Consider the following 19,997-nt stretch of genomic DNA (forward strand, 5'->3'; position numbering starts at 1 on the left):
TGGAGAGCACATGATGACCTGTGTGGTTATGACCACTTCCCCACCTTCCTGTCATTGCCCCAGCGTCAGGCACACGGATGCCTGCACAGATGGGCTTTAAACAAGACAGACTGGGAAACTTTCACCTATGCTGTCACCGCTGAATCTCCCCCACACAGTAATATCGATGTGAGCAGGTGACTAGCACAATTGTTTCTGATGCAGAAAATGCGATCTCTCACTCTTTAGGGTGCCTGAGGCGTAAGGCAGTCCCTTGGCGGCCACCGGAAGTTGCTGAAGCAATTAAGGAGTGTTGGCGAGCTCTACAGCGGCACCTATCCCTGGAGCACCTCATTGCCTTTGAACGGCGCCGTGCCCTCATTCGCCGACTTATCAAATGACGGCAGAAGGAGTGTTGGGAGAGATACGTCTCGACCATTGGGTGCCACACGTCACCTTCCCAAGTCTGGGCAAAAATCAAATGTCTTTTTGGGTACCAGGCCCCAACAGCTGTCCCCAGTGTTACCATAAATGGCGAGTTAAGTACCGACGCAAATGCGATTGCTGAGCACTTTGCTCGAGCCTCTGCGCCAGAGAATTACCTCCAGCCTTGTGCGCACTCAAACGGTGGCTGGAAGGGAAATTCCTCTCATTCACTACACACTGCAGTGAATCCTATAACACTCCATTTACAGAGTGGGAGCTCCTCAGCGCCCTTCCACATTGCCTCGACACAGCTCCTGGGCCTGATTGCATCCACAGCCAGATTATTAAACATCTCTCATCTGACTACAAGTGACATCTTCTCGTCATCTTCAACCGGATCTGGTGTGATGGCGTCTTTCTGTCGGAATGGTGGGATAGCACCATCATTCCGGTGCTCAAACCCAGTAAAAACTCGCATGATATGGATAACTATTGGCACATCAGCCTCACCAACATTCTTTGTGAGCTGCTAGAATGTATGGTATGTCGGCAGTTGGGTTGGATCCTGGAGTAACGTGGCTTGCTGGCTCCACGTCATGGCGGCTTCTGCCAGGGTCGCTCTACCACCGATAATCTTGTGTCCATCGAGTCTGCCATCTGAACAGCCTTTTCCAGATGGCTACACCTGATAGCTGTCTCCTTTGACTTACGTAAAGCATACGACACGACTTGGCGACGTCATATCCTTGCCACATTGCACGAGTGGAGTCTCCAGAGACCACTCCCGATTTTTATCCAAAACTTCCTGTCGGTCCATACTTTACGTGTCCAAGTTGGTGCCTCCCACAGTTCCATCCATATCCAGGAGATTGGAGTACCACAGGACTCTGTATTGAGTGTGTCTATTTTTAGTGGCCATTAACGGTCTAGCAGCAGCTTTCGGGCCCTCCGTCTCACCTTCTCTGTATACAATCGACTTCTGCATTTCGTACTGTTGCTCCAATACTGTTGTTGCTGAGTGGTGCCTCCAGGGAGCCACCCACTAGGTGCAGTCACGGGCTCTAGCCCACGGCTTCCAGTTTTCAGCCGCAAAGTCACGTGTCGTGCAATTCTGTCGGCATCGTACCGTTCATCCCGAACCCGCACTTTGCATTAATGACGATCCACTCACTGTAGTGGAGGCCTATCGATTCTTAGAAATGGTTTTCATCACTCGATTGACTTGTCTCCCACATCTTAGTCAGCTTAAGCAGAAGGGCTGGCAGCACCTCAATGCCCTCTGTTAGCAACACCAGTTGGGGTGCAGATCACTCTATGCTGCCGCAGCTCTACAGAGCCCTTGTACAATACCGAATTGACTATGGGAGTGTGGTTTATGGTTCGGCAGCGCCTTCAGCATTTGCATTTGCACGACCCTGTGCACCACTGTGGGGTTTGATTAGTGACGGGAGCTTTTAGGACGAGTCCGGTGACCAGCGTACTGGTGGAGGCCGGTGTCCCTCCACTGCAGGTCAGACTTGTGCGACTGCTCACCAGTTACCCAGCACACATTCGTAGTTTCCCTGAGCATCTGAATTACAGTCTCCTTTCCTTGCCTGCGGTAGTCCATCTCCCACATAGACGGCCCTGATCGGGGCTGACGATTGCAGTTCGCGTGCAGTCCCTTCTCTCCGAACTGGAGTCCTTCCCTTTACCACCTCTACGTGCGGTCAGTTCACGTACACCTCTGTGGTGCACACCTCGGACGCGGCTTCGTTTGGACCTTTGCATGGCCCTAAGGACTCTGTTAAGCCCACCGCTCTCCCCTGTCACTTCCTCTAGATCCTTCACGTGTTCTGGGGCTCTGAAGTGGTTTACACTGATGGTTCAATGGCTTTGCGTATGTTGCCAGTTGGCTGCAGTGTTTCCACTGCATAGCTGGCAGCCATATCTCGTGCTCTTGAGTACATCCGCTCGTGCCCTGGCAAGTCATTTCTCCTGTGAACTGACTCATTGAGCATCCTACAAGGTATCGACCACTGCTACCCTCGCCACCCTCTGGTAGCATCCATTCAGGAGTCCGTCTACGCCCTGGAAAAGTCCCGCCGTTCCGTGGTGTTAGTGTGGACCCCAGGACACGTCGGAGTGCCCGGCAACGAACTTGCCGACAGGCTGGCCAAACAGGCGACGCGGAAACTGTTAATGGAGATAGGCATCTCTGTAGCTGACCTATGTTCTGTCTTACACCGCAGGGTTTTCCAGCTTTGCGAGATGGAATGGCATAACAGCACGCTCAATAAACTGCGTGTCATTAAGGAGACTACGAATGTGTGGAAGTCTTTCGTGCAGGACTCTCGCAGGGAATCGGTTGTCATCTGCCAGCTCCGCATTTTCCATATGTGGCTAATGCACGGTTACCTACTCCATTGTGAGGACCCACCTAGGTGTCGCTGTGGCTCCCAAATGACAGTCGTCCACCTCTTGCTGGACTGCCCACTTTTAGCCTCCCTGTGGCTGACTTTTAATTTTCCCAGCAGCCTGCCTTAGGTGTTGGGCGACAGTGCCTCCACAGCAGCTTTAGTTTTACATTTTATCAGTGAGAGTGGGTTTTATACTTCTGTGTCAGTTTTAGCATGTGTTCTTTATTCCTCTGTGTTGTCCACCCTAGTGCTTTTAGGGTGGAGGTTTTGATGTGTTTCAGAGTGGCTGGCTTTCCCTTTTTATTCTCGTGGTTGGCTAGCCAGTGTAATCTGCTTTCACATTTTACTCTGTTTTGTTTCTAGCCCCTCTCTGTTGTTTTCTTGTCCTCTTTTGTTCCTTTTAGTGTACATTGCCTTCCCTTCGTTCTTGTGGCTTTTCATTTATTTCTGTTTTGTGTTAGATGTTTCGCCCATTTTATTCTCACACTTGTGGCATTGTTTTATTAGGAACAAGGAACCAATGACCTCTCCTGCCATAAAGCCAACCAACTAACCTATTCATTGGTTTTGTTTATTGCGAGCATATTGTGCTGCTGTGGCTTGTAATTCCCCATTAGGTATTAGGATCTCACCTGGATGTTGGCACATAATCCTGTTACTATGCAAGGTTAAGATTCACCCTTCCTTCTCTTCACCTCTTCAATATGACATTGCTAACATCCAGTATTTAAATGGTCAAAAGTGAATAAAAAAAAGATCTGGTAGGTAGTAATCCATTCCACTGGTTTCTTAGTAACATTTATTATGCATATCTTAAAATTCTTCTGTCCAAATACTTACTGTAAAGCAGTCTCAGTTTTGAGGCTTGTTTCATTGCTATTTCAGTACAGTCAGTGACATATAGGCAGAAAATTTTTGCTCACTAGTGTTTCGTAGTTAAGTTCGAAGTAAAAAAAAAAAAAAAAAATAGAATCTTGTGTAAGAAAAATAGAATCTTGTGTTTTCATATATCTGTTTCATATGATTCCTTTATACAACAAAAGCCAAGTCATTTTGCAGTTGAGTTTTTAAAATTTTCTGTACTGCGGCGGCAAGGAAGTTTCAACTTCGTGGTGAAATACGTAATTCATTATTACACAGGAATCAATATGTATAATTAATTCATCTGACATAAATATGTGTTGGATAACTTAAATTCAGTTTCGGATAACTCTGACAATGTAATGTGTGTACTATACTTTAAACAATAAATGCACTATTGAATACTACATATTTATATTCAGGTCAATACAGTATTCATATCTTCTAACAAAACAGTTAAAGGTAAATACCAAGAGATACCAATTTCTTATTGAGTCACGTAGGTGTGACTTCACTTGAGAACGTATTTGTAGATTGCTAAGACTGTCTGAAATAGACTAAGCAGTAGCTCCACTTTTGCTGAAGCATTAACTATAGGTAGAATAGTGAAGAAAAATATGAAGAATATACAATGGTGAAGATGAAGTATAGTTGTATTTATACCAAAATATGAAGTAATATGACCTATGCTTATGAGCTCATTGTGCCTGTGGTGTTGAAAAGCCTAGACCAGTCAATCCACATACTTCATTTTGCTTAATATAGGCATGAGGGTGTATACCTTTTATTTCAGAGCTTCCTTTTTATCTCCCATAAATACTGAAAATTATTATTTGATGTAGTAGTAGTAGTAGTAGTAGTAGTAGTAGTAGTTGTTGTTGTTGTTGTTGTTGTTGTTGTTGTTGTTTTCTACCTTCTTCATCTACCAGTACCTACTGCAACCTACATCCTCCTGAATCTGCTTAGTGTATCCATCTCTTGGTCTCCCTCTACGATTTTTACCCTCCACGCTGCCCTCCAATTCTAAATTGGTGATCCCTTGATGCCTCAGAACATGTCCTACCAACCGATCCCTTCTTCTAGTCAAGTTGTGCCACAAATTCCTCTTCTCCTCAATTCTATTCAGTACCTCCTCATTAGTTATGTGATCTACCCATCTAATCTTCAGCATTCTTCAGTAGCGCCACATTTCGAAAGCTTCTATTCTCTTCTTGTCCAAACTATTTATCGCCCATGTTTCACTTCCATACATGGCTACACTCCATACAAATACTTTCAGAAATGACTTCCTGAAACTTAAATCTATACTCGATGTTAACAAATTTCTCTTCTTTAGAAACGCTTTCCTTGCCATTGCCAGTCCACATTTTATATCCTCACTACTACGACCATCATCAGTTATTTTGCTCCCCAAATAGCAAAACTCCTTTACTACTTTAAGTGTCTCATTTCCTAATCTAATTCCCTCAGCATCACCCGACTTAATTCGACTACATTCCATTATTCTCGTTTTGCTTTTGTCGATGTTCATCTTATATACTCCTCTCAAGATACTGTCCATTCCGTTCAACTGCTCTTCCAAGTCCTTTACTGTCTCTGACAGAATTACAATGTCATTGGCGAACCTCAAAGTTTTTATTTCTTCTCCATGGATTTTAATACCTACTCCGAATTTTTCTTTTGTTTCCTTTACTACTTGCTCAATATACAGATTGAATAACATCGGGGAGAGGCTGCAACCCTGTCTTACTTCCTTCCCAACCACTGCTTCCCTTTCATGTCCCTCGACTCTTATAACTGCCATCTGGTTTCTGTACAAATTGTAAATAGCCTTTCGCTCCCTGTATATTACCCCTGCCACCTTTAAAATTTGAAAGAGAGTATTCCAGTCAACATTGTCAAATGCTTTCTCTAAGTCTACAAATGCTAGAAACGTAGGTTTGCCTTTCCTTAATCTTTCTTCTAAGATAAGTCCTAAGGTCAGTATTGCCTCAGGTGTTCCAATATTTCAACGGACTCCAAACTGATCTTCCCCGAGGTCGGCTTCTACTAGTTTTTCCCTTTGTGTGTAAAGAATTCGAGTTAGTATTTTGCAGCTGTGGCTTATTAAACTGATAGTTCGGTAATTTTCACATCTGTGAACACCTGCTTTCTTTGGGATTGGAGTTAGTATATTATTCTTGACGTCTGAGGGTATTTCGCCTGTCTCATACATCTTGCTCACCAGATGGTAGAGTTTTGTCATGACTGGCTCTCCCAAGGCTGTCAGTAGTTCTAATGGAATGTTGTCTACTCCGGGGGCCTTGTTTCGACTCATGTCTTTCAGTGCTCTGTCAAACTCTTCACGCAGTATCGTATCTCCCATCTTCATCTACATCCTCTTCCATTTCCATAATATTGTCCTCAAGTACATCACCCTAGTATAGACCCTCTATATACTCCTTCCACCTTTCTGCTTTCCCTTCTTTGCTTGGAACTGGATTTCCATCTGAGCTCTTGATATTCATACAAGTGGCTCTCTTTTCTCCAAAGGTCTCTTTAATTTTCCTGTAGGCAGTATCTGTCTTACCCCTAGTGAGATAAGCCTCTACATCCATACATTTGTCCTCTAGCCATCCCTGATTAGCCATTTTGCACTTCCTGTCGATCTCATTTTTGAGACGTTTGTATTCCTTTTTGCCTGCTTCATTTATTGCATTTTATATTTTCTCCTTTCATCAATTAAATTCAGTATTTCTTCTGTTACCCAAGGATTTCTAGCAGCCCTCGTCTTTTTACCTACTTGATCCTCTGCTGCCTTCACTACTTCATCCCTCAAAGCTACCCATTCTTCTTCTACTGTATTTCTTTCCCTCCATTCCTGTCAGTTGTTCCCTTATGCTCTCCCTGAAACTCTGTACAACCTCTGGTTCTTTCAGTTTATCCAGGTCCCATCTCCTTAAATTCCCACCTTTTTGCAGTTTCTTTAGTTTTAATCTACATTTCATAACCAATATATTGTGGTCAGAGTCCATATCTGCCCCTGAAAATGTCTTACAATTTAAAACCTGGTTCCTAAATCTGTGTCTTACCATTATATAATCTATCTGATACCTTTTAGTATCTCCAGGGTTCTTCCATGTATACAACCTTCTTTCATGATTCTTAAACCAAGTGTTTGCTATGATTAAGTTGTGCTCTGTGCAAAATTCTACCACGTGGCTTCCTCTCATTTCTTATCCCCAATCCATATCCACCTACTAGGTTTGCTTCTCTCCCTTTTCCTACTACCGAATTCCAGTCACCCATGACTATTAAATTTTCATCTCCTTTCACTATCTGAATAATTTCTTTTATTTCATCATGCTTTTCTTCAATTTCTTCGTCATCTGCAGAGCTAGTTGGAATATAAACTTGTACTACTGTAGTAGGTGTGGGCTTCGTATCTACCTTGGCTACAATAATGTGTTCACTATGCTGTTTGTAGTAGCTTACCCGCATTCCTATTTTCCTATTCAATATTAAACCTACTCCTGCATTACCCGTATTTGATTTTGTGTTTATAACCCTGTAGTCACCTGACCAGAAGTCTTGTTCCTCTTGCCACCGAACTTCACTAATTCCCACTATATCTAACTTCAACCTATCCATTTCCCTTTTTAAATGTTCTAACCTACCTGCCCGATTAAGGGATCTGACATTCCACGTTCCGATCCGTAGAACGCCAGTTTTCTTTCTCCTGATAACGACATCCTCTTGAGTAGTCCCCACCCGGAGATCTGAATGGCGGATTATTTTACCGCCGGAATATTTTACCCAAGAGGATGCCATCATCATTTAATCATACAGTAAAGTTGCATGCCCTCGGGAAAAATTACGGCCGTAGTTTTCCCTTGCTTTCAGCCGATCGCAGTACCAGCACAGCAAAGCCGTTTTGGTTATTGTTACAGGGCCAGATCAGTCAATCATCCAGAATGTTGCCCCTGCAACTACTGAAAAGGCTGCTGCCCCTCTTCAGGAACCACGTGTTTGTCTGGCCTCTCAACAGATATCCCTCCGTTGTGGTTGTACCTACAGTACGGCTATCTGTATTGCTGAGGCACACAAGCCTCCCCACCAACGACAAGGTCCATGGATCATGGGGGGGATTTGATGTAGTGCAAAATCACGTTAGCCAGATTTCCCATCCACGTCCCTGTTTCTGTTAGCTACCTCATCCCGTGTGATGACGGCTTCGGCTTTGACACTTAGTAAAGTGTTTATTTACAAAAAGGACTGTCAGATTTGGCTATAGACCTGCATTTGAAATTCACACTACATCAAATAGTACGAATTTCAAATGCAGGTCTATAGCCGAATCTGACAGTCCTTTTTGTAAATAATCACTTTACTAAGTGTCAAAGCTGAAGCCGTCATCACACGGGATGAGGTAGCTAACAGAAACAGGGACGTGGATGGGAAATCTGGCTAACGTGATTTTGCACTCTCTACTCCTTCGCAACTTAATTTGGCTCACAAACGGCACAGGTTATGAAAATGGATACATGTAAAATTCCTACATTAGCCCAAGTAAAATGCACATTTCATACCTTGTTAATCTGCTAACATGTTGTTCTGTCTCCAGTGTACAGAAATGTCCAGTCAGTGAAGACATCATCTTATAAAAGTTCGCGAAGTCGAACAAACTCTTTCCTGACAGATAGCACACTTCCGTTTACATAACATCAATTGTTACAGAAATTGTTTCTATTATTTCATAATAAAGTCTCACAACACATTTAGAAAATGTGAAAAGGGAGATAGAGGGGGGGAATGTGAACCTGCTACCTACTGCTTAACAGTGTCTACATCTACATCTACATCTACATGACTACTCTGCAATTCACATTTAAGTGCTTGGCAGAGGGTTCATCGAACCACAATCATACTATCTCTCTACTATTCCACTCCCTAACAGCGTGCGGGAAAAACGAACACCTAAACCTTTCTGTTCGAGCTCTGATTTTTCTTATCTTATTTTGATGATCATTCCTACCTATGTAGGTTGGGCTCAACAAAATATTTTTGCATTCGGAAAAGAAAGTTGGTGACTGAAATTTCGTAAAAAGGTCTCGCCGCGACGAAAAATGTCTTTGTTGTAATGACTTCCATCCCAACTCGCGTATCGTATCTGCCACACTCTCTCCCCTATTACGTGATAATACAAAACGAGCTGCCCTTTTTTGCACCCTTTCGATGTCCTCCATCAATCCCACCTGGTAAGGATCCCACACCGCGCAGCAATATTCTAACAGAGGACGAACGAGTGTAGTGTAAGCTGTCTCTTTAGTGGACTTGTTGCACCTTCCAAGTGTCCTGCCAATGAAACGCAACCTTTGGCTCGCCTTCCCGACAATATTATCTATGTGGTCCTTCCAACTGAAGTTGTTCGTAATTTTAACACCCAGGTACTTAGTTGAATTGACAGCCTTGAGAATTGTACTATTTATCGAGTAATCGAATTCCAACGGATTTCTTTTGGATCACCTCAAAATTACAGCATCATCTGCGAACAATCAAAGAGAACTGCTCAGATCAGGAACAGCAGAGGTCCCAGGACACTTCCCTGGGGAACACCTGATATCACTTCAGTTTTACTCGATGATTTGCCGTCTATTACTGCGAACTGCGACCTTCCTGACAGGAAATCACGAATCCAGTCGCACAGCTGAGACGATACCCCATAGGCACACAGCTTGATTAGAAGTCGCTTGTGAGGAACAGTGTCAAAAGCTTTCCGGAAATCTAGAAATACGGAATCAACTTGCGATCCCCTGTCGATAGCGGCCATTACTTCATGCGAATAAAGAGCTAGTTGCGTTGCACAAGAGCAATGTTTTCTGAAGCCATGCTGATTATGTGTCAATAGATCGTTCTCTTCGAGGTGATTCATAATGTTTGAATACAGTATATGCTTCAAAAACCTACTGCAAACCGACGTCAATGATATAGGTCTGTAGTTCTATGGATTACTCCTACTACCCTTCTTAAATACTGGTGCGACCTGTGCAATTATCCAATCTGTAGGTACAGATCTATCGGTGAGCAAGCGGTTGTATACGATTGCTAAGTAGGGAGCTATTGTATCAGCGTAATCTGAAAGGAACCTAATCGGTATACAATCTGGACCTGAAGACTTGCCCGTATCAAGCGATTTGAGTTGCTTCGCAACCCCTAAGGTATCTTCTTCTAAGAAACTCATGCTAGCAGCTGTTTGTGTTTCAAATTCTGGAATATTCCATTCATCTTCCCTGGTGAAGGAATTTCGGAAAACTGCGTTCAATAACGCCGCTTTAGCGGCACAGTCGTCGGTAACAGTACCATTGGCACTGCGCAGCAAAGGTATTGACTGCGTCTTGCCGCTTGTGTACTTTACATACGACCAGAATTTCTTCGGATTTTCTACCAAATTTCGAGACAATGTTTCGTTGTGGAACCTATTAAAGGCATCTCGCATCGAAGTCCGTGCCAAATTTTGCGCGTCTGTAAATTTTAGCCAATCTTCAGGATTTCGTGTTCTTCTGAACTTCGCATGCTTTTTCCGTTGCCTCTGCAACAACGTTCGGACCTTTTTTGTGTACCACGGGGGATCCGTTCCATCTCTTACCAACTTGTGAGGTATGAATCTCTCAATTGCTGTTGCTACTATATCTTTGAATTTGAGCCACATCTCGTCTACATTTGCATCATAGTCAGTTGGGAAGGAATGGAGATTGTTTCTTAGGAAGGCTTCTAGTGACACTTTATCCGCTTTTTTAAATAAAATTATTTTGCGTTTGTTGCTGGTGAATTTGGAAGAAACTGTATTGAGCCTAGCTACAACGTCCTTGTGATCACTAATCCCTGTATCAGTCATGATGCTCTCTATCAGCTCTGGATTGTTTGTGGCTAAGAGGTCAAGTGTTTTTTCGCAACCATTTACAATTCGCGTGGGTTCGTGGACTAACTGCTCGAAATAATTTTCGGAGAAAGCATTTAGGACAATCTCGGAAGATGTTTTCTGCCTACCACCGGTTTTGAACAAGTATTTTTGCCAACATATCGAGGGGAGGTTGAAGTCCCAACCAACTATAACCGTATAAGTGGGGTATTTATTTGTTACGAGACTCAAATTTTCTCTGAACTGTTCAACAACTATATCATCGGAGTCTGGGGGGCGGTAGAAGGAGCCAATTATTAACTTAGTTTGGCTGTTAAGTATAACCTCCACCCATACCAATTTGAACGGAGTATCTACTTCGACTTCACTACAAGATAAACTACTACTGACACACACAAACACTCCACCACCAATTCTGCCTAATCTATCTTTCCTGAACACCGTCTGAGACTACGTAAAAATTTGTGCAGAACTTATTTTAGGCTTTAGCCAGCTTTCTGTACCTATAATGATATCAGCTTCTGTGCTTTCTATTAGCGCTTGAATCTCAGGGACTTTTACAGCACATCAATTTACAACTATAATTCTGACTGTTCCTTGATCCAAGCACGTCCTGTATTTGCCATGCACCCTTTGAGATTGCAGCCCACCCCGTACTTTCCCGAAGTTTTCTAACCTAAAAAACCGCCCAGTCCATGTCACACAGCCTCCGCTACCCGTGTAGCTGCCAGCTGAGTGTAGTGAACTCCTGACCTATTCAGCGCAACCCGAAACCCCACCACCCTATGGCGCAAGTCGAGGAATCTGCAGCCAACACGGTCGCAAAACTGTCTGAGACTCTGATTCAGACCCTCCACCCGGCTCTGCACCAAAGGTCCGCAGTCGGTTCTGTTGACGATGCTGCAGATGGTGAGCTCTGCCTTCATCTCGTAATGTCCTTACAGACATTACACGTAAGTTCTGCTGCGAACGACCTTGTATTTTAACGTTATACTCTTCCGAAGGCTTTTACTTCTTGATACCAGTAGTTTCTGCCTGAAACCACCATTTTAATGTTTAAGTACCAGAGCCTTTTCGCTGGACACCACCAATTCTATTGCAAAAGACGCGTGTCTAGAAGTACTCTGGTGTACTTCTGTGAATGTAATGCATTTTAGCAGACTGCATTCAAAGCAGTGGTTGGCACGGAGATTGTGGAGTGTTAATTTATTCACTTTTGGGTTTGCTTCATCTGGTTGCATGAAGTATTCTCCTTGGTTGTCTGTTCCTGAAATTAGGTAGTGCACAGAATGACTGCACACATCTGACTTAGTCTTTGAGGTGTGAAAGTATTTTGACTATGGTGTATTCAAATTTGATTGCCAGGATACTGAGCCAAGACCCTTATCTGAAGTAAATAGAGGTCTATACAGTGTCTTTTCTCTCAGACCTGTTCAAAAGGACAGACACCATATTGGTACTGCAGCCACTATGAATCTAGCCACAAAGGAGTTAGTGACATTAGCTGCCAGTGGCTGTTCATCAAATTAATGTGGTACATTGATAATTTCTGCTGGACTGGGATTCAAACTCGAGTCTCCTGCTTACTATGCAGATGAACTGACCCCTGCACCATCTGGAGACTGGTCACAACAACTGAACGGATTACTCGAACCTGCGTCCTATCAGACCTAACTTGTATCCACACAATATGGACATAATACCCTTTGCCCATTATCCTCTTTACTTGCGACATTTTGACAATTCCTGTAAGTGTTGGAGTGTAGTGTCCATCTGCACCGAAGTGACGGTCGGCTGTCCTGACCTTCGGAGAGTTGGTGAGATCGTACGAGAAGAGAGGATAGTGGGCAAAGGGTACTGCATCAGAAGTGTGTAGATAAGTTGAGAATTTGGGTCTGGTGGGAGGAATGCTACTTCAGTCCGTACAGTTCCAATGATCACTGTGTCCGGGTGGTGCAGTGGTCAGTGCATCTGCCTACTAAGTGACAGACCTCGGTTTGTATCCCAGCTCGGCACAAACTTCTAACTTTCCCCACTGGCAGATAATGTAATTAATACCTTTGTGTCTTAAGTAATGAAGGATTGATGTTGTGATGTAATGTGAGAGAAAGTTAAGGTTTCGGCTTCTCGGGATACGTGAAATTTTGTTTTTACAATATCAGTGGAGCTTTGTGGTGTTATAAGTTACAATCTGTTGGTTGCAGGTAATGTCCCAATTCTTTGGAAAATACATTATGGCACTTCCATGCAACTGATAGTACAGAGACTTCCTTCCTATATTAAAGCCACCAATCGTTTTGTAGATTGTCGGAAATCTGTGCCCGTCACACTCCCACTGTAGTCCTTGCTTGTCCTCATTGGTGCCACCTCCATCTATTCTACATCTCCCAAGTATGTTCTCTTGCTACTGAACAGTTCCTCAATGACCTAATCCCAAACCTTACTACCACAACCAACAAAAATTCAGATAGCATTTAGAATGGCTCACTAAAAATCCTTGTGTAGCTCACTGCATTGTGATGCTGAATTGCTGATCAGCAGATATGGTTACTGTGGGCTGCTGGGGCTTTGTTGTGGAACTGATGAAACAGTCGTAGCCTTTCTGTGGTTCTGGCTACCAATCTTCCGAACCATAGACATTAATAAGTTCTGTTATGCAATTGTTGTAGATTGACTTAATCATTATTCATTGACAAATTGTCTTCTAAATACTGTTAATCCTTCTCAGGTGTAATTGCTGAACGACTTTGTCGTAATATTTCTGCTGTTGATTCTGTTGGTAAGGGCAATAGCACTATTCATCAATGAATTTTTCTGCAAAATATTGTCTTTTTGATATTCGTTTAATGTTTTTTCTTGTCCCAATTTCATTATTTCTCAGCACGTAATGTATTCTAGGTGCTTCCCTAGTGTGCCAAAATTAAGTGTTCAACATTTTATAATTTATGTATTATGAAATGAGTATGTTCCGATTGTGAGTACAATCACACTCAGAAGAGGTAAATTTCGGAATAAGGTTCTGATGACCGTAAAGTTCGCATTAATACGGACTTGCATTACCATTGCAGTAGTGCACTGAAATCTGAAAGCTTTTATAAATTGCCAGCTTTGTGAAGAAAGGGAACTATGGGGTCAAATTTAACAATATTATGAAAATAATTGTTGCTACTCAGCACATAGTGGGGATGCTGAGTCACAGATGATAACAGCAAAGGCTGTTGGAAAGTGAGCTTTCAGCTAACAAGACCTCCTTCAGAAACACACCCACGGACGCACTCACGACCGCAGTCTCTGGCAGCTGAGGCCACACTGCGACCGGCAGTGCAGCGCAGCGCGTGACGGGAGAAGCGACGGGCCGGTGGGGGTAAGGAGGAGGCTGGGGCAGCGAGGGCGAAGATAACGGGGCACGGGTGAGGGGCGGTAAAGTGCTGCTTGTGGAGGAGGAGAGAGGATAGGGCAGCTAGCTAGCTGCCTTTGGGGGGCTGGAGGATAACAATATAAGTAAAGAGACTTCGGTACATTGGTGGAATAGATTGCTGTGTAGTGCTGGAATGGGAACAGGGAAAGGGCCACATGCGTAAGGACAGTGATAAACAATGTTTGAGGCCAGGAGGGTTATAGAAACATAGGATACATTCCAGGTAGAGTTCGCACCTATGCCGTTCAGAAAAGCTAGTGTTGGTGGGAAGGATGCAGATGGCACAGGCTGCGAAATTGTCAGTGAAATGACTGTCGTGTCGGTCGGCATGCTCGGCAATTGAGTGGTCTGGCTGCTTCTCGGCAACAGTTCGTCAGTGGCCATTCGTGCGGACAGACAGCTTGCTGGTTGTCGGGCCCTTGTAAAATTAAGCACAGTGCTTGCAACTAATCTTGCAGATCACACGACTGGTGTCACAGGTAGCCCTGCCTTTGATGGGATAAGTGATGTTTGTGTTGGACTGCAGTAGGTGGTAGTGGGAGGATGTATGGGACAGGTCTCGCATCTAAGTGTACTACAGGGATAAGAGCCACAAGGCGAGGGGTTCGACGCAGGGGTGTATAGGGATGGATGAGGATGTTGCCTAGTTTGATGGATGAAGGAATACCACAGTCAGGGATTGTGAGGGTGGGGGTGGGGAGAGAGATTGTGGGTAGTCTAAACCGTGACGGAGAATGTAATTCAGTTGCTTCAGTCCTGAAAGGTACTAAGCCACGAGGGGAATGCTCCTCTGCGGCAGAGTGGTGGTTGGTGACTGAATAGATAAGGTGTGGAAGATTTGTTTTTGTACAAGATTGGAAGAGTAACAGTCCGTAAAGGCCTATGTGACACCCTCAGTATATTTCGAGAGAGATTGCTCGTCACTGCAGATGTTACAGCCCCAGGTGGCTAGGCTGTACGGAAGCACTTCTCGGTACGGAATGGGTGGCAGCTGTCAAGTGGAGGTATTGCTGCCGCTCGGTAGGTACGATGTGGGCAGAGGTACTGATGTTGCTATCTTTGAGGTGGATGTTATCTAGGAAAGTGGCCTGCTGAGTACGACCAGGTGAAACGAATGGGGAGAAGTTCTTGAGGTTTTGTAGGAAAGTGGATACAGATGAGGATGACATTAATGAATCTCAACTAGGCGAGGGGTTTGGGATTCGGGGTGTTTAGGGAGTATTCCTTCAGATGGCTCGCGAATAGGTTGGCACAGAATGGTGCCATGTGGGTGCCCTTAGATTTGTTTGTAGATAATGCCTTCAAAGTACAAGTAATTGTGGGTGAGGATATAGTCTGTCACGGCAACTAGAAAGGAGGTTGTAAGTTTGGAATCTGTCGGGCGTCTGGAAAGGTAGTGTTCGATAGCAGTAAGACCGTGGGCATTAGGGATGTCAGTGTAACGGAAGTGGCACCGGTAATGACGAGCAGGGCACCGTGTGGTAAAGGAACGAGAACTCTGGAGAGCAGGTGGACGAAATGGTTGGTATATAGGAAGGTACGTTGTGGGTAATAGGCTGAAGGTGTATTTCTACGAGAGCAGAGATTCTTTCAGTGGGGCACAGAAACTGGCCACAATGGGATGTTGTGGGTAGTTGGGTTTATGGATTTTAGGAAGGGGTGAAATCACAAAAACCTCCATTCTATCCAATTTTCTCCAAAACCTCAGCACCTTCTCCCCCATTCACTTCACCTGGTTCTACTGAACCTTCCTCAATGTTGACCACCACCTCAAAGAAGTCTTCATCAATTCTTGTCTATATCAGATCTACGAACCACCAGCGATACCTCCACTTTGACTGCACCCATCCATTCCGTACCAAGAAGTCGTTCCATACAGCCTTGCCATCTGCGGCCGTCCCTGTCAAAATATACTGAGGGTGTCATTCGGGCCTTTACAGACCGTAATTTTCCTCCCAATATTGTACAAAAACAAGTCTTTGGTGCCTTATCTTTCCAGTCACCCGACACATCCCAAAGTCTCACCGTCTGGCCGTAGAGCAGCATTCCCCTCGTGACTTGGTGCCAGTTGGGTCTGGAGCCACTGAATTACCTTCTCGACTACCTCTCACCGTGCCCTGAAACGAAGAATGTCCAATTCCTCCTCCTCCTCCTCCTCCTCCTCCTCCTCCTCCTCTTCCTCCTCCTCCCCCCTTACCCCCCCCCCCCCACTCCCCCTCCCCAAAACTGTGGTATTCTGCTGCCCGCCTAACCTACTCTGTATCCTCATCCATCCCTACACAATTCCTGCACCAAACCACTTGCTTCTACGTCTACTACCGGAATGTGAGCCATGACACAAGACATATCCTGTACATCCTCCCACCACCACCTACTCCAGTCTGAACCAAAGCTGGGACTACTTGTGAAACCAGTCATGTGATCTACAAGCTAAGCTGCAGCCGATCTGCTTAACTTTACATGGGTACGGCAGTTAACAAGTTGTCTGTCTGCACGAAGGGCCACCGACAAACTGTGGCCGAGAAACAGCTGGACCACCCCACTGTTGAGCACGCCACCCAAAAGTCGTCTTCATTTCAGTGATTGCTTCACAGCCTGTGTCATCTGGATCCTTCCCACCGACACCAGCTTTTCTGCATTGCGCAGGTGTATCTGTTCGTGGCCTCAACCTTTGTTAGTCTTGTCCTTACCCGTCTAGCCCGTTCCCTGTTCCCATTCCAGCACTACACAGCCGTATATTCAAGCAATGCCCACACAGTCTTTTTACTTTTGTGCTGTCTGCCCCCCCCCCACCCCCACCCCACCTTACCTTCTGCCTAACCTGCCAACTGCACCTAGCTGCCCTACCCTGTCTCCACCTTGTCCCTGTATGCTCTCACAAGCAGTACTTCACTGTCCCCCACCCCTACCCTGTTATCCCTTCTCCTTATTGCTCCAGCCTTCTCCGTATCCCCACCACCTGTTTGCTTCTCTCATTAGGTACTGCTGCTCACAGTCTGGCTTCAGTAGCCAGAGACGGTGATTGTGTGAGTGCGTGTGTGTTTTTTCTATTTCTGACGAAAGCCTTTTGGGAAATAGCAAACTTGAAACTTCCTGGCAGATTAAAACTGTGTGCCAGACCGAGACTCAAACCCGAGACCTTTGCACACACTGCTGCAGAGTGAAAATCTCATTCTGGTAACATCCCCAAGGCTGTTGCAAAGCCGTGTCTCCGCAGGATCCTTTCTTTCAGGAGTGCTAGTTCTGCAAGGTTCGCAGGAGAGCTTCTGTGAAGTTTGGAAGGTAGGAGGCGAGACACTGGCGGAAGTGAAGCTGTGAGGACAGGGCGTGAGTCATGCTCGGGTAGCTCAGTTGGTAGAGCATTTGCCTGCGAAAGGCAAAGGTCCCGAGTTCGAATCTCGGTCTGGCACACAGTTTTAATCTGCCAGGAAGTTTCATATCAGCGCACAGTCCGCTGCAGAGTGAAAATCTCATTCTAAAAGCAAACTTGTTTAGCAGCCTTTTTGTTGTGCCCCTTGCGACTGAGCATTTCCACTCTGTGACGAGTAGCGACTATTCTGTACATAATATTGCACCTTCGTGAAGAGTCGACCGTAATACTGACTTGCATAGTGAAAATATGTATATTGTCACTGTGATGCATGTACTGCCAATTTCAGATCGTTGTCATTAAGCTCGGGCATTTTCACCTAGCCTCAGTAGGTCAGGCTTGTACATGAACCAGTTGGTTTGCAAATAGTTGTACTCAACTGTGACAGATCTGCATTAAACTCTTCATGAAACAAAAGGGTTGTTGGTCCTACAGCTGATAGCTGAAAGTGATTCTGTCATGCGTGACATCAGAACCACGGTCACGGGCGCACCACCGAATAAATGGGTGTGCTAATTACTTCAAGCTGGGATACGGCAGCTGGGAATATTGCCAAGTCAGCAGATGCTGCAAAATGTAGTAAAACTTCTGCTGTCCCACCTGCAGGATGCGAACATTCTTTATCAATTTACATGCATAAATAATAACAAAACTTGCAAACAGCGTGCAGTTCTGAATTACTTAACTAATAAAGGTATTTTTAACTGGCGCAATCATCATTCGTCAGTTAGGTAGACATTGGATAGCACACAACTTTGTTATCCATTTCAACATGCACAGTTCACGATGAGACCACGTGGCGATCAGATTTTTGTAATTTTTTGTGTTTATGGTACATGAAGGTGTGGTGTAGCTGAGGATTGGACAGCTTATCATTTTCCACTTTTATCCCCTTAGGTCGGCGAAAGATGTTTGTGGAAACTGAAAATGTCATTTAGGTAGTTGTTAACTAACAGTGGAACATGCCACTGTGTGCACTCTCATTTGATATATGTGCAGATGGAAGCAAAAGGAAGTGACCTCGGCACGCCGACAAGGCGCGATGGTGAACGCTCGTCTCCACCGGCTGTGGAGACCTGATTATGCTTTGGCGCTGCATCCTGGCAGTGCTCGGAAGTTGAGGAGAAAAGGGGTGCCGGCGAGACTGGAAGCGATTGAATAACTGAAGAATGGTTGAGAGAACTGTTACCTGATCTGTAATGTCAAAGCATCACACATACGTGTTACGATCTATTGTGAGCTACAAGTCGTGAATGATATGCATCATCCGAAATTGTAAAAGTAATTGTACAGTAGAAATGGTGTTGTTATAATACAGAATAATTATCAAAAACCTCGTTACATCATTTCAGTAGCTTAAGTAGGTCAGCTCTCTTCCAGGGCCCGCCTCAATTGCAAAAGGAGATGTCACAAGGCACGGTTTAGTGATGCTACAGAAGTCCACTACAGCAAGTAACTTCAAGAAAGGTGACCTAAAATTATTTTGGAGGTGAAGTTGACACACATGCAACCGGGTGACAAATCGTAAATGCGGTGCAACCCAATAACAGTTACACTCCAAACATAAAGATGCAAAAGTTTTATTTGTAAATTTTTTAAATATAAACAGTCTTTATTAACTATCTTTATCAACAATCTGTTATAAAAGATAACATTAAAAATCTATATTTACAATAAAAACTAGAGATTTTTTTGTGTAGTACATTAGTAAAAATAGGAACATGTGAGCCTTTCATAAAAATAACAATTAGATGTGTTAATAAGTATATATTTGGTGAATTTCAGATTTAAACTGGCTTAATGCCTGCTATTTAAGGCCATAGAAACATCGTATAGTCCGAACATACTTCTGATCAAAAAATGATTTTAGTAGCTTGAGTTGGAGACCTTTGTTAAGCTCGGCTTTTGAGATATTGCGGTGATGTGTCCATAGAAACTTGCACACATTTCTTAAGAAGTCAAATAACAATTGTCATGAATTTAGCTTTAAAAATGTTATAATATAACAAAATCCTTAATTCACCACCTCCCTGGGTGGTTGCATTTCCAAAAAGCACTGAAAAACAATTTTTTATTTCTAACTGAGAAGCCAAACACTCAATTTTTTAAATGATCTTATTTGTATGAAAATTTTTATCCCCAATTTTTCTCCTTAGGGGTTGAATTTTCAAAAACACTAAAACATTCTTTATTTTTAAGTGAGAAGTCAAATACCAGTTTTCATTAACATAGCAAAAAATGCTTTAGTTGTACTTTATTAATTTTTGTTTTTTAAAAAAAAAAAATCCTGTCGTGAATAGAACATGGATAACTGGAGATTTAGTCCCAAATCTGTTTGTTATGATCAGCCAGCCTATTTATAGTTGCATGGAAAAATAGTATTTTCAATTCAGATACAGTTAGGATCTTTGGGAGGAGTGTGTTGTAATGTGTTCCCCTTAGATTGCTCCAGTCATACGAGGCATCATATTTCCCTGGAAATTGGCATCTATTTGTGACCATTCTTCTGCAGATGGCCAATTTGTAATATCGGCTTCTGAACGACTAAGAAAGTCAGTCACTCCTTCTAGGAACTAGCTGAAAACCAGTATAGATGTTAAATTTGTCTGTCATGTTCTAAATCTTCCCAATTTGTGGCCAGCAAAC

At 43.9% G+C, this 19,997-nt stretch overlaps 1 protein-coding gene and 1 non-coding gene across 2 annotated transcripts in view; both read left to right on the plus strand.

Moving 5' to 3' along the window:
* LOC126295266 (uncharacterized) overlaps positions 1 to 19,997 on the plus strand; it is a 710,311-nt gene that overhangs the window by 63,342 nt on the left and 626,972 nt on the right. The window lies entirely within an intron of this gene.
* Trnar-gcg (transfer RNA arginine (anticodon GCG)) lies at positions 17,317 to 17,391 on the plus strand. Its single transcript has one exon. It is a non-coding gene; the product is annotated as a tRNA-Arg (tRNA).

Source organism: Schistocerca gregaria, chromosome 11 (assembly GCF_023897955.1).
Source record: "Schistocerca gregaria isolate iqSchGreg1 chromosome 11, iqSchGreg1.2, whole genome shotgun sequence".
In the NCBI taxonomy this organism is placed as follows: domain Eukaryota; kingdom Metazoa; phylum Arthropoda; class Insecta; order Orthoptera; family Acrididae; genus Schistocerca; species Schistocerca gregaria.